Below are 20,566 nucleotides of genomic sequence, written 5' to 3' on the forward strand. Positions count from 1 at the left end.
CCTTGCCCCCTACAAAGATGGCGGCCGCGCACGTGTCCAGTGAATCATTGTCCCGAATAAAGATGGCGGCGCTCACTCAGGCCTGTAGCCGCGCTGAGGCCATTCCTCATTTAGTGCAAACACGGGACTGGGACGTTCAAATTTGTGTTTTCCGACGTGCACAATTTGTTTGTAAAACCTTTCCGTTCATAGCAACATAGTTTTTCTCCCATTTCCCTGTTTATTTTTTTCCTTACCGTATCCTTTCTCTCCATAACTTCCGGAGCATTCATTACAGCGACTGTGCACCCCGCGCGAGGATGATCACATGGTTTAGTTTAGCTCCGCCCTTCATTCACGTTGACTGGTTGGAGGACCAACGTCCCGCTAGGTCCTCCAGGTCCGCCCACCGTCCTTTCATTGGTCCGGTGCTGACATCAATCACCTGGGGTTCCTTTGTTGGCGAGAACATGCGCAGTATGTCCTGCTTTAGCTGATATGTTGGGTAATGTGATGGGAGAGTTTGCTGAGGGTAAGAATTCCCTTTGTATGAGCTCTGCAGTAGATTTCCTTTATTCATGGAGGGGATTGCCTTCCTACTCATGACTGTATAGCTATGATTGATGAATCAATGCCATCTGAATCAGTACATAAACACCACTTTTTCACAACATCTGAGATCTTCAGCACATTGTATCACGCTCTTCTTTGGAAACAAAAAAAAACATGAAATGGAGCCTCAAATAATCGGAGCATTCATTCCCTCCAGCTTGTTCCCCCATTCTATCAGATCATGGCTGGGCCAACCCAGACCTCAACACCTCTTTTATGCTTGATCTGCATAGCCCTCAACTGCTCAATATTTCAAAAATCTATCTGCCCTCTTTTAAAATAATTTGAGGTAGAATCATAAATTCCCTACTGTGTGGAAACAAGTCCTTCGGCCCAACAAGCCACACTGACCCTCTGAAGAGTAACCCAACCAGATCCATTCCCCTACCACATTTAGCTTTCACAATTATTTGGGCTAGAAAATTCTGGCCATTCACTGAGATAAAAAAATTCTTTACATGTTTTACAAAATGAATTTTCCATTATGTAATGTCCCCTGGTTTGAGACTTCATTGGTGCTAGAAGATCTAGTCAACATCTACCCTGTCAAGCTCCTCAGAATCTTGTTTCCATAAGATCACCCCTTATATTATGTGGGTGGCACAGTGGTTAGCAATGATGTATCACAGTGCCAGAGACTTGGGTTTAATTCCTGCCTCAGGTGACTCTCTGTGTGGAGTTTGCACGTTGTCTACGTGGGTTTCCTCTGGGTGCTCCAGTATCCTCCCACAATCCAAAAAAATGCAGGTTAGGTGAATTAGCAATGCTAAATTGCCTGTAGTGTGAGGTGAAGGGGTAAATGTAGGGGAATGGGTCTGGGTGGGTTGTGCTTCGGTGGATCGGTGTGGACTTGTTGGGCCAAAGGGCCTGTTTCCACACTGTATGTAATCTGTTTGTCGAGATTCAATTGAATAATGACCTAACCTGTTTAGCTATTCTTGATAGGTCAACCTTTTCGTCCTCGAAGCAGCTAGCTGAATGTTTTTTGAATGGTCTCCAATACTGGTTTATCCCTTATTAAATATGGGAGCTAACAGTACTCCAAGTGAGGCCTCAGCAACAGCCAGTGTGGTTAACCAATCCTCACTCCATGCAAATACATTGCCCCTGACACAGTGAGGTCCTGTATTATGCTATTAACTTTTCTGAAGCACCTTATCATTTACATTTTTAAAATCCAAATACAGAACTTCATTGGATTGCCCTTTATCAGCCCTGCTTGTTATCTCCTCAATGAACTGTCGCAAACTTGTCATAGTGTCTCTTTCACAAAACCAGTCTACCATGTTTAATGATAAGCTTTTCCAAATGTCCTATTTATTACTTTAATATTCGACTCTGCCGTATTACAAAAGCAGATACTAAACTAACTAGTCTACAGTTTCTTGATTTCTGTCTCACTTCCCTTCTTGAACATGTTCATCAATCCACTGGATGCTTCCTGTATCCCCTGATTCTGGAATATTCCAATCGATGCCTTGAATATCTCTGCAGTCAGTTGCCTTAAAAATGTTTGATCCAGGCCATTAGGTCCTGTCTGCCTTTAGTCCTATTACTTGGTCAATACTTTGTCCCTTGTGACAAAGACTGTTATAACATTTTTCTACCCATGATTAACTTGCTTATTTGCTACCTTTGGGATGATAACGGTATCCTCCTTCATGAAGATCAATATAAAATATAGTTTTAAATTATCTGCTGTTACCTTGTACCCATTATCAATTCCACAGTCAGAGCCTCCAAGGGTTCGATGCTGACTTTAGATATTCAATTTTTATATACCTGTACAACTCTTGCCATTCATTTTTGCTTCTTGCCAATTTAGTTACATGATCAGTTTTCCTCTTTTTAGTCATCCGCGGCTATGTCATTCTTTTCCTTATGGGTACTGCCCTTGACTGCCTTTATTACCCACGGGCGGTTCACCTTTCTCTTCGAGTTCTCCTTTTTGCTTCAAATTAACTTTTGCTCAGAATTATGTAAAACAAAACTCATCATATTACAGTGACTGAGCATGTGATTTTTTTAAACGTTGGATGCCTTAATGTTCTCATTGGGTTTTGCTGTTTCAAAGAGCTGAGATCATCTGCAAAGGAGGTGGCAACTGATTCACTGTTAATTTCCAAACTTAATTTGAATATTTGCAAAAAGGAATTATTTGCATTACTGTGAGAGCAGGGATCTAGCCAAATAGCTATTTTAAAAAGGTGGCACAGTTGTGATGGGTTGAATAGGGGCCTCTGATTTCAAAAGCACAATGTGATCCAACTGGTCTTCTATTCTGTGCTGTACTAATTCTTTCTGATTGAGATGACTGGGTTGGCATGTGCGCAGGTTGTAGCAGGATCTCTGACTGCCACAAACCGATCTGGGGGGACAGCTCCTGGGTCAGTGACAGTGCTGTTGGACTAATAGAGGCAGCAACATTCAGACTTCATGAAGCAACTGCGAAGCAGGGCTGCGAACCCACAATCCAAAGAACTGCAGGTTAGGTGAATTGGTCATGCTAAATTGCCATAGTGTCCAGCGATGCACAGTTTCGGTGCATTAATCAGGGGTAAACGTTGAGGAATAGGTTTGTTTGGGATACTCTTTGGAGGGTTGGTGTGGATTTGTTGGGCTGAAGGGCCTGTTTCCACAACGTAGGGATTCCATGCTCTGAGTAATTTGGGGGATCTAACAGAATCCTGGTATTCAGAGGGTTCTCTGTTAGTTAAAATTGTATTGCGCACTCAGCTTATGTTACCTTCTGAAGCTATTTGAGGTAGACTGCTCTGTGCAATTTCACAGAACAGATGCCCGGGAACCAATCAGGGAACAGCTATTTTAGACCTGATAATGTGATTGATTAATGAGCTCAAAGTAAAAGACCCTTTTGGTAAGATGCAATGCAGCATGATAGAATTTAGCTTGAGGGTGAGGAATTTGGTTCTTCAACTAGTATCTAAACTTAAAGGCAGTTACAAGGGTATAAGGTAGTAGTTCGCTAAACTGGAATGGGACTATAGTTAGAATGTTAAAGCAGAAGAATATATTGGATTAATCACCTCCTTGAGCAGATGATTAATCCAAGGATTCTAGCTCAGCCCTAAATTTGAAGTTCAAGTTCTAAACCTTTCAGTGAGCAATGGAAAATAACAAAGAAAAATGTCAATCATTTATTGTCTCTCCAGACTCTGCTTCTGTTGCCACTGAGTACTCCCTTAAGTTCGACGAGTCAATGACAAAAGATTGAAGAGAAATCCTTCCATTCCCTTCTGCCATCAGAGAGCCATAACCGCTTTAATATGGGGAGGAAACGCAGCCAGCAGGATGACTCAGATGAGGACATAGTGCTGGACCAATGGCCTCTCCAATGGATTAGGGTGAGTGGTGGTAACAATTACTGGGATCTCAGTGCTTGGAATAGTTGGTCCTCTCCATGTTCGAGGTATCTTGCCAGGAGATTCAGATGGAGAGGACGAGGACCATATGGTGTAACGGGTGTGAGCCAACAGTTGGGCAGGGCCTGAGTTTTTGAAAAAAAATTGAGTACTACTCAGTAATAATGTGCCCAGAGTTTATAAATCTTGAAGAAGGATAAATATTTCACATTGTTAATCTTTGTGATCGAGTTCCCATGCAGTGAAGACAAAGATTCATATTTACTGGGATTCCTTGCTCACCCAATCAGGTACACACAAGCTAAATCCGACTGCTAAGAATGTTCCTGAATTTACACTTTTCTACTGTCCATTAAAGGTGATAATAAGATAGAAAAGAAAGGGGGAGTTTGCAGAGGAATTTGATTTGAACAAGAGACATTTGTGCAGATAATAAGAGGTATTCTAATTGGAAGGATATGGTTAGTGATATCCTGCAAGGATCGAGGTTGGAGCCCTAATTATTCGCTATTCATAATGAAAGGAAAGCCACAATCAAAATTTGGGGCCACTCTACAGATTACAACGATTTCAAGTGTAGGTAGATGAAGCATAGCAGTAGAAAGCAATCTTGATAGATTCAGTAAATGAAAATGACAGATGAGTTTGTGTTGGCAAGTGAGAGGTTGGATCAAAATAAAATGTTTCTTGATTGTGAAAATAGAGAGAGAGAGAGAGGAGTCCAAACAAACTTGGTGGGATTGATCCAGCTGTATAGTTTATGAATATGTCACAAACTTGTTCAGAAAAGTGATCAACAGGCCAGTGGAATGTTGACATTGATCTCTACCGAAGACTAGAAACCAAAGGCTGAGACGTCGTGCATCAGCAAATCAGAACCTAGTTAGACCAAGCTGTCAGGGCTGGGCACCATGGCTTAAGGAGAGTATCACTCTGAGTGGAAGTGCAGTGTAGATTTACTGAAGTGATACTTGGATTCCAAGGCTTAACTTAAGAAGAAAGATTAAACAGATAAAGTGTTAGAGTCAGAACATTGAGGTGTGATAACGGGGAACACTTTTATACACAGAAATGGATAAAGTTTGATAAAGTTCCACAAACAGCGATTGATTGGAAATCATTTGCGAGTTTTAAATCTGAGGTTGGTAGATTTTGAATGAAAATACTGAAGGATTATGAGACAAAGACAGGGATTTGTCATGATGATGAAGATTACCATGATTTGGGTGGATGGTGGAATAGGCTCAAGAAGCTGAATAGCCTCCTCGTGTTCTGATGATGATGTAACCGTGGCACCCTTATTCTCTGCAAGGGCAACTCCTGTTGTGTTTCTGGTTATTTGTCAGAACCTGGCAGCAAATTAGTGACTGGAGTCCTGGCCAGAAAATTATCAGTATGAAGGACTTCGCCGGTCTTAATGTGTTTCACAGATGATGAAATGACACAGCCAACATTTACTAATCCTGATAAATATTGGGATAGTTTGATGGGATCACTTGTGATGCAGCATGATTAGCATGTCTGATGATACTCCAACTATTTTTTAAGTGTTGCTGTTGTCTGCACTCAGTCCGGTGTTTTCGTGGATTACTGAGCAAGTTTTACTTGAGTCAGGGGAAGCAGCTCACTTCACTCTGTACTGTTTGTCTTCCTGTCTTTAACTGTCCAGTATATTTTGAGCATGCCCTTCTCGGGGAGACAAGCCAGTTTCTCTCCATTCACCGTGGAGATGGTGTAACAGTACATGGAGGAGGAGGAGCTGCGTGCACAGCACCAGGTGTCACTCCTTAGGCTGCGAGGACAAGCCTTGAAGGAAAAGCCCAAAACAGAGCTGGCCTGGTTGGAGCCCCAGAAAAAGGGAGGCGCTGACCTATGCAGCGATGTGAAGCTGAATAGCCTTTCAAAAATGTGATGTTAGAATGTGCAGCTCCTTCCAGTAATCCTTTCCAGAGAAGGGAGGAAAACCGGAGTCTTTTCTCATTGCAGTGAGCCTGTTGTCCAGAATCTAGGTATTCACACCATCATTCCCCATAACACTGTTGTGGATTTAGTAGAATGAAGTCAATTTTGATTTTTTTGTTTCAGATTTTTAAATTCGTTCTTTGAATTTAGATGTTTCCGGTAATGCTGGTATTTGTTACCTTTCCCTCATTCTCGAAATGGTCACGGTGGTGAGCTGCCTTGAGCCACTGAAGTCTGCTGGGTAAACATGAACAAATCAACCCTCGCGTGCTGTTAGGTTTGGAACTCAGGGTACTGTAGCAGACTGATGACGGGTCAGGCTTTTCAACATTTTGTTTTTCACTGGATGTCAGCACTGCTGGCAAGGCCAGTGTTGTTGTCCCTTCTTCATTGCACTCTTGCCCTCTCTCCTGCACCTTCTCCCTCCCCCTCTCTCTCGCCCCCTCTATTCCCCTCTCTCCCCCTCTCTATTCCGCTCTCTCCCCCTCTCTCACACGCCCCCCTCTCTCTCCCCACTTTCCCCCTCTCTCGCCCCTCTCCACCTTGTCTCTCCCCCTCTCTCTACCCCATCTTTCTACTTCCTCTCTCTCCCCCTCTCATTAACCCTATCATTCCCCCTCTCACTCCCTCCCAGACAAATCTCTCACTCCCCCTTCTGTCTCCCCCACTCTCTCACCCCTCAATCCTCGTGTTATTCTCTCCCTCTCTCCCCCCCCCTCGACCCCATCCCTCTACCGCCTCTCACTCTCCCCTCTCTCCACATCTCTCTCCCCCTCTTTCTCTCCCCTCACTCCCCGTGTCATTCTCTCCCTCTCTCCCCTCTCTCATTCTTCCCCACCCTCCTCTCTCGCGCCCTCTCTCCCCTATCATTCTCACCCCTCTCCCCATATCTCGCTCCCCTCTTTTTGCCCGCCTCTCTGTCCCTCTCTCCCCCAGCCTCCCCTCCCCTTCTCTCTGCCCCCTTTGTCTCCCTTTCTCTCGTCCCCTCTCGCTCTCCCTTCCACTCTCTCTCCCGCCTCTCTCTATCTGTTTCCCCCCTCTCTGCATCCCCCTCTCTCTCCCCCATCTCTCTACCGTCTTTCTCTTCCCCCTCTCTCTCCCCCCCACACTTCCTCCTCTCACTCCCCATCTCTCTCACCCCTCACTCCCCGTGTTATTCACTCCCTCTCTCGACCCCATCCCTCTACCGCCTCTCATTCCCCCCTCTCTCTACCTCTCTTTCTCACCCCTCACTCCCTGTGTCAATCTCTCCCCATCTCTCTCTCCCTCTCATTCTCCCCCTCCCTTCTCTCTCGCCCCCTCTTTCCCCTATCATTCTCACCCCTTTCCCCTATCTCGCTCCCCTCTTTCGCCCCCCCTCTCCCCCAGCCTCCCCTCCCCTTCTCTCTGCCCCCTGTGTCTCCCCTTCTCTTGTCCCCTCTTGCTCTCCCCCTCTCCCTTCCACTCTCTCTCTCTCCCTCTCTGTATTTAACCCTGTGTTGTCAATTGATCTCACAGCTTCCGATATACTGTTTTCAAGGCTCCATCCGTTGCCACATCTTATATTTGCTAGTATCCTTTTCAGACTGTCCTTCAGCCACTCAGTGACATCCCAGACTCTGCAACCAGGGAGGCAGCGTGCCAGCTGGTGTCGCATCTGCACTGTCACAGACATCTGCCTGATGCCCGAACAATGCAATCCCCTTATCACTATTGTTCTCCACTTCTTTTGTTTTCCTTCATTAAATTCAGAGAAGGTTCATTTAAACTCGGAAGCAACAAATGTAACTTTTCGATTTGAAAATGGAGGGAGGCAGAAAACAGGGCCACTGCTGAAATTCTGTCCAAGCAACAATGTTAAACCCTTTCATCGTTCTGTGGTTCCTAACATTGATACATTTCCTGTACTATAGTATTGAAGTATTTCAGGGGGTGGGTGCTGCCTTGTTACGGAAATAAGAATAAACAACGTAGTTCTCCAAAAATAACTAGTTGCTTTCATTCAGAAAGTGGTTGCTGGTTCCTCTCGTGGTGGCCAGAGGGGATCGCTCTCCCGCAACTCATGGCCCTGGCACGAGTCACCTGTTGTCTCCTCTCGCTTCCTCGGTGTCAGACTCTCCCCGCTGGTTGTGGCCATTCTTTTTGTGACGATTCTTTTTGTGACGTCACTGCGCAGCCGCTTGCGCCTTTGCGTCATTCAGCGCATTGTGAGAATGTCAGAAATAATAGAATGTACAGGGACAGGAGCAAAGTGTCCCAGAGAGAAAAAAAAATCTGCTGCTTGTACAGTGACACTGGGAGGCCAGCAGAGGGCGGTATTATATCAGTTTAAAAAATGAGGGACTGACAGTGACAGAGAGAGTCAGATACATTTCTTCATCAAATGTTAATTAATTCATTGAGTGATCAACTCACGTTAACACGTCTGGTAATATTGGATCGACACCCTCACTCCCAGGCCCCCCCTCCCCTGTCTTGGGTAGTTCTTGTGCAGGTCGTCCTCTTCCTAACAACATTTGCAGCTCTTGGACTGGTTGTGCTCCTTATTCTGATATCCTCCTCTTTGCAGTTCCTGCTGAGGTTCATTTTACAGTCTGCTACCATGCACCCAGAAAAACGTAAAGTCTCACACACTCTCATTACTAGGAAGAAAGTTTGAACCATAAGCATTCATATTACCTATGTGGTATTTCAATAATCCCATGCATTGCTGAAATCATCTGGACGATGGGCTGATAGCCGAGAAATGGGATTTGTGTGTGTGGATCTTCATTGTCTGCCAGGACCATTTATTTACATGTTTCCCTGTGAGCTATGAGGAACAAATGAACACAAGAAATAGGAACATGAATCTGGAATTCGGCTCCTCGACTCTGCTCCGATTTTTAATACAATCATGACCGATCTCATCTATGAAGTGCTTTAAGAGGTTAGGAATAGCAAACATTAACTCCCACATTGCTCAGGTCCTCGGTAATTCGCCACGATCGTACTAGATCTATGCAGACCCCATCTCTCTGGCACTTCTCTTTGGAACATCTGGATAACATGGACACCTACATCAGACTTCTGTATATTGGCTTTAGCTCTGCCTTGAAGACCCTCATGCCAACAAGAGTCATCGACATTTCTGAGTCCTAGGACTTTCCTCACATCGAGAACTGGATCTTTAACTTTTTGACCTGCACATCACAATGAATGAGGATAGCTAGAAACTCCTCCTCTTCAATAATACACAATACTGATGCCCTTCAAGGCTGTGTACTCAGCCCCCTTCAATATTTCTTACCCTCTCGTGACTGTACCGCCAAATTCAGCTCTCACTCCATTTACAGATTTACTAATGACACCACGATAGTGGGTAGGTCTCAAAACCGACCTAGATTACACCTCCTCCCACCCTGCCCCCTGTAAAAACGCCATCCCATATTCTCAATTCCTTCACCTCCACCGCATCTGCTCCCAGGCAGACCAATTCCAATACCGAACAACCCAGATGGCCTCCTTCAAAGACCGCAATTTCCCCTCAGACGTGATTGACGATACTCTCCACTGCATCTCCTCCACTTCCTGCTCCTCCGCCCTTGAACCCCGCCCCTCCAATCGCCACCAGGACAGAACCCCACTGGTCCTCACCTACTACCCCACCAACCTCCAGATATCGTATCATCCTTCGTTATTTCTGCCACCTCCAAACAGACCCCACCACCAAGGATATGTTTCCCTCCCCTCCCCTACAAGCATTCTCGAAAGACCACTCCCTCCGCGACTCCCTCGTCAATTTCACACCACCCACCAACCCAACCTCCACTCCCAGCACCTTCCCCTGCATCCGCAAGAAATGGAAAACTTGCGGCCACACCTCCCCCTCACTTCCCTCCAAGGTCCCAATGGATCCTCCCATATTCGTCATGGATTCATCTGCACCTCCACACACAATATTTACTGCATCCACTGCACCCGATGTGGCCTCCTCTATATTGGGGAGACAGGCCGCTTCCTGGCAGAACATTTCAGAGAACACCTCTGGGACACCCGCACCAAACAACCCAGCCGCCCTGTGGCTGAACACTTTAACTCCCCCTCCCTCTCCGCCAAGGACATGCAGGTCCTTGGCCTTCTCCATCGCCAGTCCATGGCAACAGACGCCTGGATGAAGAGCACCTCATCTTCCACCTAATAACCCTCCAACCACAAGAGATGAATGCAGATATCTCCAGCTTCCTCATTTCCCCTCCCCCACCTAATCTCAGTGCCAATCCTCAGACTCAGCACCACCTTCTTGACCTGCAATCTTCTTCCTGACCTCTCCGCCCCACCCTCTCTCCGCCCTATCACCCTCACCTTAACCTCCTTCAAACTACGCATTCCCAACGCCCCTCCCCCAAGTCCCTCCTCCGTACCTTTTATCTTAGCCTGCTTGGCACACACTCCTCATTCATGAAGAAGGGCTTATGCCCGAAAGGTCGATTCTACTGTTCCTTGGATGCTGCCTAACCTGCTGCGCTTTTCCAGCAACACATATTTCAGCCCTGATCTCCAGCATCTGCAGTCCTCACTTTCTCCTACAGGAAATAGAGCTTACTGACATAGTGTAAAGACAACAATCTTTCCCTCAATTTCAGCATTGGGAACTGGCCATTGACTTCAGGTATTGGACTGAAGGACACACACTGCTCTCTGTCATTGGTGCTGAGTTGGAGGTGATGGACAGCTTCAAGTTCCCAATAATAAATATTACAAATAATCAGTCTATCCATGTCAACTCTACAGCCAAGTAAGCACATCAATGCATCTGCCTCCTCAGACGGGGAAGAAAATTTAGCATTCTGGCAATGACTCTGACCAATTTTAACATTGCACCGCAGAAAACATTCTATCCAGACACTTCGTATGGTAACTGCTCTGGCCGTACTGCAAGAAATTGCAGAGTTGCGTGTACCTAACCCAATCCATCACGCAAATCACATTTCCTTCCATTGACTCGGACTTGGATTCCTACTGCTTCAGGAATGCAGCTAACACTATCAAAGGCCCCTCCCCCCACCGCAATGCTCTTTCCCAACGTCTTCCAACGGACAGAAGATGCAAATGTTTGAAAATACGCACCAATGGATTCAGGAACAATTTCTTCCGTGCTGTTATCAAACTTATGAATGGACCTGTCATATATAGAGTTGATCCTTCTCTGCACCTGTTAAAAAGCTGTGAAACTAAATTAAACTGATGCCCTTATGTAAGGTATGATGTGTACTGAAAATAATGCAACACAATTTCCCCACAGCGCTGGAACCGACGTGACAAGTCAATGGATTAGAATCCATGATCGAGAATGAACTCCTTTACAACAATCCCGTTTTCATAGTGTTTCCCGTGGTGCAGGTATCCTTGTGTCTTTCTGGTTGCATTCTTAATTAAAGACTTGTCCTTCTAGAAAGCAAAGTTGTGGCTTAATTGTTCCTGGGAAATGTGTCATGATTTTCCAGACTTTCAAAAGCAAATGGAATCTCTCTCCCCCTCACCATGCTGACATGGACTTGGCTGTGTCTCAGTACTTTTGCAGTCACACTGACATTTGGAATATTCGCCCACGGACAGAATACACACCTTTCCTTCCAGATGAAAAGGCCAATGATATTCAGAGCGGCACGGATCAAGTAACGATCACATCTGAACATGAAGTTCAATTTGAATTTCTCATCTGCAAATCCACCCTTTCAGTACCTTACAACAGAGCACACAAGTTACCACTGTTAATACAGGATGGAAATTCATAAGACAATTGTAGTATTAAACTGTAGCTTCCTTGTTCCTCCAAAGCTTTAAGCCTCAGTCTCACAATTTCTCTCTTCTGTGAACTGAAATCCAAACCAATCCCCCCACTCCTTTCCTCCACACCCAGTTCTCACACACTCTCTCTTCGAATTCAGTTTCCGAGCTCCTGATGAGAACCATCCTGCATACACTGCTTCCTGCACACTCTGACCAAGACCCATCTTACTAAAATGAGCCAAATTAGAATTCTAATTGCAGGCCCATCCTTGTCTCTTTCCATAACAACTCTGAATCTTCACAAAAGAGTTCTGATCATTTTCTGCAAAACGCTGCACCACTGATAGTCTGACCACATGTCAGGTTAGCAAGAAAGGGGCCATTCCCCTGGGTCCTGCTCCCAGAGGGATGAAACTGCTAATGATAGATTAATTCCTCACACCCACAAACCTCCTTCCCAGGAACTGACCAAGACTGCACATACTCCCACAGTTGCCAGCACTGCGACCGTGCACTGGTCTCCCTCCTACAGCACGTGCTCCCGATCATACAGGAGTCCGGGTGATTGACAGCAGCTGCTGCCCAAAATATCAGAATCCCTACAGTATGGAAACAGGTCCTTCGGCCAGACAAGTCCATACTGACCCTGCAAACAGTAACTTACACAGACCCATGCCCACTAACTACTGTAACTAATACTGTGGGCAATTTCGAATGGCCAATTCACCTGCCCTGCACATCTTTGGATTATGGGAGGAAACCCGCTCAGACACGGGGAGCACACGCAAACTCCACACAGACAGTCGCTCGTGGCCGGAATCTAACCCGGGTACCTGATGCTGTGAGGCAGCAGTGCTAACCACTGAGCCGTCGCTATCGAGTGGAGGGGGCGTGGCTGGAGGACTGGGTCAATGGGAGTGTGAACAGTGAATGAATGTGGAGGACACTGGGGGATGGACAGGTCAGTGAGGGACAGGAGCAGTGCAGCAGCAGGAGGGGATCCTGGACAAACTGAGCAATGGGAGAGTCTGACAGGAGAGAAACTACAGGAAGGTTCTGTTTGGAGGCTCAGGCAGGGACAGCTGGGAGACAGCATGGCCTGGTGGCTTGGGCAGGTTTACTAATCAGCCTCTTCAAAGATGCTTTTACACAACTCTGAGCCTGATCCTCCTAGTCCAGAGGTAAGGACACTTACATTATTTACAGGTGGGCAAGGGATACAGGCACTGCCTTTCAAAAGGAACTCACCTGTGTTGGTGACATTATCAAGACTCAATACAGAGTCACTGACAAAATGCTGGTGTACTTGAACTTCATCCAGAATATTAACACCTATAACTGGGCAACGCAGACCCCAATGTACAGAGTTAAATCCTGGATACTAATAACAGCTTTGTGCATGGGAAATCATATCTCATGAATTTGACTCAGTTTTTTTGAAGAAGTAAAAAAGAGGATTGCTGAGGTCAGAGCATGGACATGATCTACATGGACTTCAGTAACGTGTTTGACAAGGTTCCTCATGGGAGACTGGTCAGCAAGGTTAGATCGCATGGAGTACAGAACTGGCCCGAAGGTAGAAGGCAGAGGGTGCTTTTCAGGCTGGAGGCCTGTGACCAGTGGGGTGTCACAAGGATCGGTGCTGGATCCACAACTTTTCGCCATTTATATCTATGATTTGGATGTGAACATAAGAGGTATTGTAAGTACGTTTGCAGGTGACACCAAAATGGGAGGTGTAGTAGGCAGTGAAAAGATTACCTCAGAGTAAAAGGGGATCTGAATCAGATGGGTGAATGGACTGAGGAGTTCAGTTTAGAAAAATGCGAGCTGCTGCATTTTGGAAAAGCAAACTTTAGCAGTATTTATACAGTTAAGAGCAAGTTCCTGGGGAGTGCTGCTAAATAAAGAGTCCTTGGAGTGCAGGTTCATAGTTCATTGACGGTAGAGTAGCAAGTAGATAGGATAGTGAAGGCGGCAGTTGGTCTGCTTGTCTTTATTGGTCAGACCATTGAGTATAGGGGTTGGAAGGTCATATTGCGGCTGTACAGGACATTACAAAAGTTGCTGAATCAATATTCCATATCATTCTGTTCTCCTTCCTATCAGATGGATGTTCTTAAACTTTAAAGAGATCAGAAAAGAATTATAGCATGTTGCCAGGGTTGGATAGGCTGTTTTCCCTGGAGCGTCAGAGGCTGAATGGTGACCTGAAAGAGATTTTTAAAATCAGGCTGGGCATGGATACGGTAAATAGACAAGATATTTGCCCTGCAGTGGGGGGAGTACAGAACTAGGGGACTGGGAGGGAGGGTAGGCAGACAGGGGGTGTGTGGATCGAGAGGGGTGAGACAGAAATGGCTGGGGAAAGAGGGGGGGTGACAGAGAGGGCAGCACAGAGACGGGTGGGGACAGGAAGTGGGATTAGAGAGGAGGGGAACAGACAGAAAGGGGGAACAGGCCGACGGGGGGGCGGTGGTAAAACAGGCCGACAGAGGAGAGTGACGGACAGAGTGGGGGGAGACGGAGGGGGGGAGCAGACAGAGCGGGACAGACGGGGTAACAGAGAGGGAAGATGGAGAGTTATTTTATAGATCTAAAACTCAACCCTGTTCCTGTTTTCTCCTCCTCACCTTAATTCCCTCTGGAGGGCTCAGAACAACTGTATAGTTCTTGGAAAGCAGAGTTTCAGGGAGATCAGGTGCTGAAGGTGGCATTTGGGACACTAAAATTGAATGGAATGTGCTGATTCGATTCGATTCCACTCTCTGTGTGGTGTTTGCACATTCTCCCCGTGTGTCTGCGTGGGCTTCCTCTCGGTGCTCTTAATTTCCGCCCACAAATCCAAAGACATGCAGGTTAGCTGGATTAGCTTTGGGTAATGGCAGGTTACAGAGTTAGGGTGGAATGCTGTTCCGATGGTTGGTATGGTCTCATGGGCCGAAAGGCCTGCTTCCACACTGTAGGGATTCTGTCACTGAGTATAGGGATTAGGAGGTCATGTTGTGGCTGAGTAGGGCATTGGTGAGGCCAGTTTTAGAATACTGCATTCAATTGTGTTCTCCCTGATTTCAGAAAGATGTTATCAGAATAGGACTCAACCTCTTAATGACAAGTTCCTGGGAAGTGTTGACAGACAAACAGACCATGCAGTGTGGGTGGATAGTTCCTTGAAAGTGTGGTTGAAGGTAGACAGGTCAGTGAAGGTGGTGTGCTGTATGCTAGCTGTTATTGGGCAGTGCATTGAGGATAGGAGTTGGGAGATCATGTTTCCGTTGTACAGTTTATTGGCTCGGCCACTTTTGGAATCCCATACTGCTTTCAATTCCAGTCTCCCTGCTATAGGAAAGATGTTGGGAAACTTGCAAGAGTTCAGAAAAGTTTTTCCAGGGTGTTGCCAGTATTGGAACATTTGAACCATAGGGAGAGGCTGAATAGGCTGAGGCTATTTCCCTGCAGCACTGGACACTTTAGGTGGCTTTATCGAACTTTATAAAATTATGAGGAGCAATGATAGGGTGACTAGTCATGGTTTCTTTTTTCCTAGGTAGGGGAGACCAAACAAATATGAATCTTTTTTCCAAGGTGGAAATGACAAATACTATAGGAGAGATGGCAAGTTTAAAGGATAAGAAAACAGAAACAACTGGAGATGCTGTAAACCAGGAAGAGAAACAGAAGTTTCTGGAAAAACTCAGCAGGTCTAGCAGCATCTGTGAAAAGAAATTAGAGTTAACGTATCTGAGGAAGGGTGACCAAACCCGAAACTTTAACTGATTTTCATTCACAGATGCTACATGACCTGCTGAGCATTTCCAACATCTGTGCAAGTTTAAAGGGAGTTGTTTGGAGTATATACCTGAGAGGAACTTTATAAAGTGCGAGTCAGACCACATCTGGAGTAATAACAGAAGTTTTGGTCCCTTTATTTAAGGAAATGTGTCATTTCATCAGAGGCATTTCACAGAAAATTGACTGGGATGAACCCTGGATTGCAGGGATTATCTTTTAAGAAAAGGCTGAAGAAATTGGGACTCTACTTACTGGATTTGGGAAGAATGAGAGGTGGTCTCATTGTAACATGTAGGATTCTTAAGGAGTTTGACAGGGTAAATACTGAGTGGATGTTTCCATCATGAGGGAGTCTGGAACCATATTCTGGGTCACTCATGGAATCACGGGTTCTGTTTTGGATTCGTCAAGTTTAAGGCAACACTGACACAGGTCAGGGGTTTCAGTAGCAATGGAGCTGGGGTGAGGTGGAGATAAGCAACATTTTAAGAGTTTGAAATTCCTGGTGTTTGTGATTGTGTAGATGTCTGATCAGAAGGTCACCTTGGGGTCAGATATGAGAGCAATATTGTGAAGGGTGCGGTTCTGTCTCAGATAGTTCCCAGTGGGAGGGAGGGGCTCAGCAATAAGGGAAAGTAATTTGTAATAGCAACTGAAGACAATGGCTTTAACCATTGCAACGTTCCGTTGCAGGAAATTGCAGCCAATCGCGTAGTGGGAGCGTGATGAGCAGTTTGATAACTGAGTAATGGAGAGGGATGATGGGGAGGGAGAGCTGGGCATTGTCAGTGTACATGTAAAACCTAACACGGTGCTTTTGGACAATGTCACCTCCTGGAAGTATGTAGATGAGAAACAGGAGGGACCGTGGAGAGATCCTTAAGGGACACCAAATACAAGGAATTAAGAAAGGAAAGGGAGAGTTGGGATGGAGCAGGTTTTCCAACAACGGTGGGGTCAAATATTAGTTTGCAGCAGAATGGGAGAGAAGGACATAACCAGAAAAGACAGACAGATAGAACAAGGAACAATATCTGTGAATTGGGGAGGGGGAGTGATGAAGAGGAGGAGCAGCCCAACTCCAAAAGCACTATTCCTACATTAGTGGCATCACCCGACTCCACCCTAGTCTCAGCTCATTTACTGAAATACTCGTCTATCCCTGTGTTATCTCCAGACTTCATTGTCCAAACACACTCCTGGCCAGCCTCCCACATTCAACTTACATGTAATCTCAAGAGTATCTAAAACTCTACTGCCCAAGTGCTCACTTGTACCAAAACTTGTTGATCCATCAAAAGGCTCCTATTAACAAGCAACAATTTAAAATTCTCACCTTTGATGTAAATCCTGGCTGTGAACATCCCTGTCTCCCTGCACCACACAACCTGTGAGACCTCAACATCTTATTTTCTTTCAGACTTCCAACGATGTGTTTATTCATTGCTTCACCTGTCTGGCTGTTTCTACTGTTACCAAGACAACACGGTCCGGAATTCCCACCCTAACCCTCTCAGACCTGCTTTCCTCCTTTAAGGTATTCCTGAAAACCTATTTATTTGGCAATTCTTTTGAGCACCTGACCTAATATTCCCATCTGTGGCCTTATGTCAGAAGTTCTCAATTGTATTTCTGTGGAATTATAAACATGTTAAAAAAACAAACTGTTGATGATATGCACATACATTGTAAACTCTTCACTGTTGCTGAGTGAATAATCTAAAACAGCTCTTACCCAAACACATTGTGGGAGCACCTTCACCACACGAACTGCAGCTGTACAAGGAAGTCAAACATCACCTTCTCCACAGGCAATGGGGCTTTGGCATTGATCAATGGTATCTGTGGAGGGAGAAACACACAGTTGATATTTCAGGGAGTGCAAAATGCATTATAGGGAGGGAAAATGGTGCAGAATTTGGGATTTTCAAATTTGCGTTTTAGAATGTGCACTTAGTTCTGTAAAACCTCTCATCCCATACCATGAAAATTTCCTCCTCTTCCTGGTCAATATGTCTTTCCTTTCCCCTACCCTTCACCTTCACACATTGCCAATGCCTTGGCCACAACAACACTGTGCTGTCAGTGAAGTTTATCACGTGTTTGAGTATTGTCCCGCCCCTCATTCACTCCGATTGGTTGAAGGCCCAACTAGCACCTCTAGCCCCCGTTCCCCCACTCTTATTGGTCCTGCGCTGACATCAATAATCCGAGGCCCATTGTGGGCTGGAGCATGCTCAGTGCTTCCTGCTTTTGCTGCTGTTCATCAGGTATGAGAGAGAGGGCTCATCCCTGTTTCTCCTGATGTCAGACAATAACAACAACTACCTGCGTTGTATGGAGCCATTCACACTGACAAATCTCCAAAAATGCTTCACGAATGATGGAAACGTTGATTAAAGAGAACGATTTTTAGATACATCTTTAAGGCGGACAGAGGGGGTTCGGGAGGATATTCCAAAGGTTTGTGTCCTTGGCAGCTTCAATTGTGGAGTGATATAGGTGGGCAACAGCTTACAATGGAGACAGTGGCTAACCATAGGTTAACAACCTCATGTCGTAGCCCCCTACCCCACACACCAGGCCTTGTTCTCGCAGCCTGCCATTACACATTACCTATGGTTAGCCACTAACAGTCTCCATTAACAGCTAGTCACCCTCCCCCAGCCAGATGGTTATCCACTCCTTTATCCAACTGTTCTTCTCACTCTATCCCCACCTATCCTTTCCTCCTTTTATCCTTCCCCCACACTATTTTCTGCACATAAACTGACTTTTATTCTCAGTAACATCTGTTCTATGGAAGGGACACCGGATCTTAAACTTTAACTCTGATTTCTCTTCACAGATGCTGCCAGACCTGCTGAGCTTTTCCAGAACCTCCTGGTTGTTGTTTCTGATTTACATCTTCCGCAGTTCTTTTGGTTTTAATTTACCGGGAATTTGTAATTCAGGTCCAACAGCCTCTGTCCCAGTCTCTGCTGTCTCTCCCAACCCCAAACAGTGACACTGCACTTGCACAGCTCATGGACAGGTGTTGTCTTGCTGGCCACACCCTCATTCAATCCCATTGGCTGCAGGACCACACAGACTCTCCTCCCATTGGTCTAGAGCTGCCGTCAATCAGCCGGGCCCCATTGTGATGAGAGTGGAGGGCTAATCCCTCTCTCTGCCCTGGGATGAGCTTCATAATTGACAGTGAATGGGGCAGTATCACAGAGCACAGGGGCTGGGGGCGATTCAGCCCATTGGGGCTGTACTCTCTCCCTCTTGAGATGCTGCAAGTCTGTCCCAAGTTCCCTCCCATCTGCCCATAGCCCCCCAAATCTTTCCTTAAAAAGTAAATTCCAAGTCTGTTTCAGAATACCTGCTGAATCTGTGTCGTTCAGACTGTTCCAGGTGCTCAGAACTTTTGAGTAAAATACTGTTCACATTTTCACCTTGTATTATTTGCCAATTACTTGAAAGTAGTTACTAAAAATTGTGACAGTGTTAACAATTCCTCTCTCTCTCTGCAAATTCAAGACCTTGGAACCAAATCTGCACCAGATCGAAATCACTGCTTCACCTTCTCAGCTCCAAGGATAATTATCGGTGCTTCAGCTAGCTCTCCACACAATAGAGGAATACATCTTAATTTATTAAGATCAAAGAAACAGACCTTCGGTCCAATTCGTCCGTGCCAACAAGGAATCCTAAACTAATGGATTCCCATTTACCATTATTGGCCTGTATCCATCGAAACCCTTCTTATTCATGTACCCAATTGGAAGACTTTTAAATGTTGTGATTTTATCAGCCTCCACTACTTCATCTGGTAGCTCCTCCCATACACACACCACACTCAGCTTGAAAACGTTGCCACTTAGATCCCTTTTAAATCTTTGCCCTCTCAACTTCAACCCATGTGCTCTAGTTTTGGACCCACCTAACCTGAGGGAAAAGGACGCCAGCTGCTCACCTTCTCCACGCCCCTCGTGATTTTATAAATCTCCATGAAGTCACCTCTCAGTCTTTGACTCTCCAGAGAAAATAGCCCCAGCCTATTCAGCCTCTCCCTGTAGGCCAAATCCTCCAATCCTGGCAACGTTTTTGTAAATCTTGTCCAAACCTTTTCAGGTTTCACAACATCCTTCCCAGAACGGAGAAATTCAAACTGAAAACGGAATTCCAGATGTGGCTTAATCAACGTCCCGTCCAGCCACAGTATGACGTCCCAGCTTCTGTATTCAATGCATTGACCAATAACGGAGAGTGTTAATGGAGTCCCATTTGCCAGCGGTTCACCCTTATCCCTCTAAAACCTTCCTCTTCATGTACCCAATCAAATACCTTTTAAATGCTGCAATTGTACTAGCCTCCACCCCTTCCTCTGGCAGTTCATTCCATACTTGCAATGCCCTCAACATGAATAAGATGCCCCTTATATCCCTTTTAAATCTTTTCCCTCTCACCTTAAGCCTGTACCCTCTAGTTCTGGACCCACCGAACTTTGGAAAAAGTCCCTGACTGCTCACCTTATCCATGCCCTTCATGATTTTATAAGATCACCTCTCAGCCTCCAACTCTCCACGGAAAATAGTCCCAGCCTATTCAGCCTCTCCCTGTAGCCCAAATCCTCCAATCCTGGCAACGTTTTTGTAAATCTTGTCCAAACCATTTCAAGTTTCACAACATTCTTCCCAGAACAGGGAAATTCAAACTGAAAACAGAATTCCAGAAGTGGCTTAATCAATGTCCTGTCCAGCCACAGTATGACGTCCCAGCTTCTGTATTCAATGCATTGACCAATAACGGAGAGCATTAATGGAGTCCCATTTGCCAGCGGTTCACCCTTATCCCTCTAAATCCTTCCACTTCATGTCCCCAATCAGATGCCTTTTAAATGCTGCAATTGTACTAACCTCCACCCCTTCCTCTGAGAGTTCATTCCATACTTGCAATGCCCTCAACATGAACAAGATGCCCCTTAGATCCCTTTTAAATCTTTTCCCTCTCACCTTAAGCCTGTACCCTCTAGTTCTGGACCCACCGAACTTGGGAGAAAGTCCCTGACTGCTCACCTTATCCATGCCCTTCATGATTAT

At 45.6% G+C, this 20,566-nt stretch overlaps 1 long non-coding RNA gene across 3 annotated transcripts in view; it reads right to left on the bottom strand.

Annotated features, from left to right (window-relative positions):
* Nucleotides 1-7,398: 7,398 nt before the first annotated feature.
* LOC148147080 (uncharacterized) overlaps nt 7,399-20,566 on the bottom strand; it is a 578,686-nt gene continuing 565,518 nt past the window's right edge. For all 3 annotated transcript variants that reach the window (XR_015760240.1, XR_015760241.1, XR_015760239.1), the window contains 3 exons: nt 17,215-17,321; nt 11,523-11,639; nt 7,399-8,727 (listed from right to left, as the gene is read on the bottom strand). This is a non-coding gene — a long non-coding RNA (uncharacterized LOC148147080). The remainder of the gene's footprint in view (nt 8,728-11,522; nt 11,640-17,214; nt 17,322-20,566) is intronic.

This window comes from Chiloscyllium plagiosum, unplaced genomic scaffold (assembly GCF_037043375.1).
Source record: "Chiloscyllium plagiosum isolate Xiang-an unplaced genomic scaffold, Cpla_swu_hap1 HiC_scaffold_18, whole genome shotgun sequence".
Classification (NCBI taxonomy): domain Eukaryota; kingdom Metazoa; phylum Chordata; class Chondrichthyes; order Orectolobiformes; family Hemiscylliidae; genus Chiloscyllium; species Chiloscyllium plagiosum.